We start from the raw sequence: 5,796 nt of genomic DNA, 5'->3' as shown, positions 1-5,796 counted from the left end.
TCCTTAAACGGAACTGGGAACCAGAAGTCTGGAATCTGACACTCAGTTCCGTATAAGACCAACTACTTTATAGAGGCTATGGTAGTCTTAATTTTTGTTTGAAAGGTTGTGGGTTTTATTCATGCACCTTTTTCAGATATAACTACGCGTCTTTGAACTTTCGTTTTGCGAGGTAGACAGGAAAAGACCTACGAAAAACATAAACGTTTACTATAGGGAACTTGGGTCTGGTTCCCAGTTCCGTTTAAGGAAAAACGTAACTGGAGTCGGACTCTCAGTTACGTATCAGACTTATTTATTTGTAGGGGTTAGGGTAGTTTTAATTTTCGTATGAAAGGTTGTGGGTTCGATTCCTGTAATGGATTCATATTTGAGTTCCCAGTCGATTATAAGCGGCTGGCTATGATATTTTTCTGAAATTGCTAAAATTCGATGTGATTTGCTTACATGAATAGTGTCAAATGAGTAAATAAAATAAAGATGTGCTAGAACAACTACCTATTCAACTGTCAGTCAGCTATTTCAACAGAAATTCTGCGGCTTGCAAGATGGTCACTCAGAGTTGGATTGCCTGCCCTAGTAACCATTTTCTCCGCTTGGCGGAGGCAAAATAAACAACAAATTGTTGAGAAGCGCCTAACAATAACTGAATACAATTGAATGAAATGACTATCTATTAAGTGTTGATATAAAACCCCTTAGGGTGAAGAAGTCCCGGTAAGTGCCAGGGCCGATTTTCATGTCCCGTTAACTGCCGGGAGCCGATGTTAATGTCAATACTCAACACATACACTAATCGAGAAGTGTATAATAAGACTAATTATCCTTAAAATTTCACTATATTTCACATCAAAAAATTACTTGAAAATACGTTTAAATTAGGCGATGACATCAATATATAATTTTATAACGTCATACTTAACTATGTCTATGGAAACTGTCATGACATGTCAATGTTGACGACATTTACACCTGAGCTGGTGATCTTCAAAGTTAGTCAGGGTTATTTAATTCAACGTATTTGATAGTGTGTTATTCGTGCAAGTAACTCGCAAAATGCAACAAATCTAAGCCTGTTCAGTGTTAAGCCATTTAACCAATGCCAACAAAAGGTATCTCAATGTCATTTCCACATACAAAGAGGCAAGACGAATGCCATACGACTCTTTGACTCTTGCTTTTTCCCCCAAAAAATTGTTCAAAGACTTTAACACGTTTAAAACTGGGGACCTTAAAAACAACTAAAGGTCTAACTGAACCCTCACTCCCAGAATGCTACGGGCCAAATATTTCCCCGTATGCATCTAGGATTTTCTAGGTTTGATGCTCAGCAGAACTGGAAAGTAAGATTAAAATCATTTCAAATTCTTATAATTCTATTTTTATCAAATAGTTGAACCAATAATTCAAATTCTAGCACACCGTCTTATTTATTATATTAATAAACGATTAACTGAGCTAGAAATTGAAAAAAAAAATCTTAATTTGTGCCATTGCTGAGCAAAATTAAGCAAAAATATGAATAGCTTTCTTGTAATACATGTACATATTTATACTGTGTGAATGGAAAATTATTTTGAATAACTAATGAGCATCCTAATGTAAAAAGCTGTCAATACATAAATGCATCCCTGAATTTCAAATTTTACACTCTATAAATCTTCTCTGCGCCTTGGATTTTCTCATGGCAGAATTAAAATCCCTGTACGCAAGGGCTGCAACGATAGGCATACCTCATGATCCGTATCACGATACAAATATCTGCTTAATATGTCAACCTTAAAATGGTTGAGTAATATTTTATCGAGTTTTGTCGTATATTTCAATAGTAAATACTATCAAAACATATTTTTGTATAATTTCTAATACTTTTGGGTACGACTGCACAGTGGACCACATCCTTACTGAAGGATTCCAAAATATAATTACACATTTTTAGAGTTTGATAAAAATCGATTGATAATTTAAGAACTGTTAGTATACGGGCAAACAAATCGATACAATACACAGGAAAGTATCACGATACGATACGATATACTGTTGCAGCCGTAGTGTGTGCGCAACCTCTCCGATGACCCGTGACCCCAGAGCAGTGCTTTGATTCAAGATAAAAGTGAATTACACTATACCCACGTGCATTCATTACGAGAAAATTCAAGGGCGAAAAATGATATATTATCAAATGTTCATTTTGGAAGTGTCTACCAAAAGTTAATTGTCCAAGTGTCTTTCGGGAGTGAAAAATTGATTCCAAAGATAAATTCCTTTTAATTAATGGTTTGATTTTAATGTTGACTTACTAGAACATTTTTTTCTACAGAAAGTCGCTAGATGTGTGTAGCTGTAAACTGATACAGAACTTTATATTCACTTGTCTTCATACAGTAGTTTCCTCGATCCGTATTACTAAGCATAATTATTTAAACAAATAGAAAGAAAAAAATCAACTAAATATGAAATTACAACTTTTGTAGCAAGAAATCGTCTCTGTTCTTCTGTATCCTAACAACAGTAAGACTAGATTTAGACATCATTTACATTGGAGATCTAGCTGAGAGAATTATACATAAGGGAGGGGGTGAAAATACATATCTTGAATAATATTGCATCGTTAACTGTAAACATAATCCATAACAAATGTAAAACATAAACAAAATAAAATAGCAGGCAACATACTTATTCCGTATTCATGTACTAATATCTTCAGAGAGAAAATATAAAAATGTATGTATAATATATCACAAGGAACATTTAATTAATTACCAGTCTCGCAAGATCACAGTTTTATTTATTGGATTAAGGCTTTAAAACATTTGTAATTATCCCTGTATAGCAAAACAGGTAACTATGCGTTGGAAATATTTGTCCTGTATGATTATAGTTTCGATAGATCAATCATTGCCCAAAAGAAATACATACCTTCCAAAACCCGCATGGATTAAATAAACAAACGCGATTCTGCAGTGGCGCTAGACGGATTCGGTGTGTTCTCCTTTCTCCCACTTTTTATAAAAAGCATAGAGGCATTAATGTTGTGATAGCAGTTATAGTCTGTTTCATATATATTTTACCTGGTTTTTACCTGTGTTCTCCCACATTACCTGTATCATATATACAGTACTGTCATATACATGTAGCTTAGATATAGTCTATTTTCATCATTTTTAGACATTTTTTTCATATTATAAACCATTTCCATCAGCTAGATCTATACAAAACAGTAACGTGAAGTCCACAAATATTTTATATATTTTATATATTTAATAGTATAATTTTGTTGTGAGCCTGTCCTCCTAGGGGGCTGAGTTAGGGGCCGAAAATGGGGGGGGGGGGATACAATCTTCTTCTTTAGTTATAAAAATGCTAGAATCAAATACTACCCATAGCTGTAAAGGCATTTGGGTGGTTTATACAATTTGTGATTTTCATGTCTCTCAGGGGCCCCCTTTGCCCCTGAGGAGTGGGTGACATTTAGTATAGTTTATATATGAAATAGACATAATAGGCCATATCTTCCAATGTTTTGAACGGAGTTTGCTCATATTTGACAGAAATACTTTGGGAAAAAAATCAAAAATCTTCTTCTCTATTTAAAAAAATGCCAGGATCAAATACTACCCATAGCTGTAAAAGCGTTTGGGTGGTTTATAAAAATTGTGATTTTCATGGCTACCTGCAGGCCCCCCGTTTGCCCCTGGTGAGGGGGTGAAAAATAAAGTTTATATAGGAAATATACATAATAGGCCATATCTTCCAATGTTTTGAACGGAGTTTGCTCATATTTGACAGAAATACTTGTTAGGGGAGGAAGGTATGCTGGTATACTTTTTGTGACCATGACCCCATAGGGGGCTGGGTTTGGGGTGAAAAAGGAGGCGAATTTCAAAAACCTTCTCCAGTTCCAGAAATGCTAGTATCAAATACTACTCATAGTTGTATAGGCCTTCGAGTTGTTTAAATACTTTGTGATTTTCATGTCCCTAAGGTCCCTCGTTTGCCTTTGGGGAGGGGGTAAAGTTTGGTATTGTTTATATAGACAATTCGACAAATGAACAGCCATCACATACTTTTTATCTCCAACCCAACTAATGTGCTAGTAATAGTAACAACCTTAATTCTTTATGAATTATAAAGTCTCCATAGTAACGCTTCCAAGTTCTTACCCTGCATGTCTGAAGTGGTTACAAATTGGCAATACAGAGCAAATGTAAATATTGTGCCATGATTGCTTAAATAACCATGTGGGCGATACAGGCCCCCTTGGCCTCTTGTTTGCATTTATAGTGACATTGTCATAAATAAGCTTGTTATGGAATTTTTATTTGGTGCTTTGGTAGAATTTCTTAAAATTATGGACTTTTCAATATTTCACCTTTAGTAAGTTAGTGCTATTATATTAGTTTTATATCAGGTATCTTTGTGCATGTGTGCATTTTATGAATATGATTAATTTGATCAACCAGTGATAAGTATTCCATGTGTACATGTTATTAATTTTGTTATATTTATTTTCATTCCCAGCTTTGCATCTGTTTTTGCATATTTAATAATGTAATACATGATCTCTGTCTTTACTGATTATATTTGTCATAAAATGCTTGCTAAATTTAGTTCTCTATTTTATGAAATATATATATAACATACATGTAAATGTATAGTAAAAATGTATAAAATTAATTTTATGAAATTAATAAAAGCAGGTTTTCAGTTAACGTATTTCGATGTGTTTTTATTAAGTAATAACTGGAATCTTGTATATATTTATTCATAATTCCAGTAAATTTTACGAAAATCAGGAAATATATTTGTTAAATATTCCTATAACTAACACAGTATTTACTATTGCTGAACAGGTAAATACAGGTAAATAATCTACCTGTACTATACCAGAATAGACTATAATGACACCTCTGTTGTTTTCCAGTGTTTATATAATTCCTTTGATCAGAAAAAAGGTGGGAGAAAGGAGAACAAACCACGGATTCGAACGCGAGACGTTCCAATCCAGGGACTGTCACTCTAACCGACTGAACTACCCTATCGACGGTAATGAAATGTCCCAGTACCGCTTTTTTCTCCTGTGAGCACTTAAGGATTCCTGGCCCGCTTCACTGTAGTGTTTCGTATATGCCGAAGCCTCCCTTTAATTTTGTGTGTAATGTAACAGTAGCATGTTTGGGCAAGAACATTTCCGTTGATCATGTAGCTCAGTCGGCAGAAGTGTTAGTATAACAATTTGAAGTGACCAGTGTATTTTCATCTGAAACAATGTGAACCTAGCTATCCGATAATACCGGACATAAATAAAGTCAAAACAGGAAATGTTTCTACTTCCTAAGCTATGCTTATGCTATCATATCTTACTACAGGAAATTCACAATACACACACAACTAAGAATACTGCAATATTATAAAAAATAAATGAATGTCAAAGTTTCCGAGTAAAAGTCTATGGGATATTAACAAATAAACTCGTGACAGCTACAGTTCAAAGCAGGCGTTGCTCACTCATGCATGGCGTGGTCGTCGCTGAATTCACAAATCAAGATTTACCTGTGTTTTCACATTAGCACACACGCGTAACGCGATGTAGAAATACACAACAAATGTTACGATTAAATAAAGCTTTTATATGAAATGACATCTTTCATTCTGCATACCACCTTCTTGCAATCATAAAATGTTACTGAATGAACGATATTATTTACCAAATGGCACGTCCACTCCGGTATCATTCGAATAATCCATGATTAACAAAACGTTGTTCCACCGGAAGCTCTAATATCCGACCTTGAA

Source organism: Mizuhopecten yessoensis, unplaced genomic scaffold (genome assembly GCF_002113885.1).
Source record: "Mizuhopecten yessoensis strain PY_sf001 unplaced genomic scaffold, ASM211388v2 scaffold9485, whole genome shotgun sequence".
NCBI classification, from domain to species: domain Eukaryota; kingdom Metazoa; phylum Mollusca; class Bivalvia; order Pectinida; family Pectinidae; genus Mizuhopecten; species Mizuhopecten yessoensis.
Note: the sequence above shows the minus strand (reverse complement) of the source record.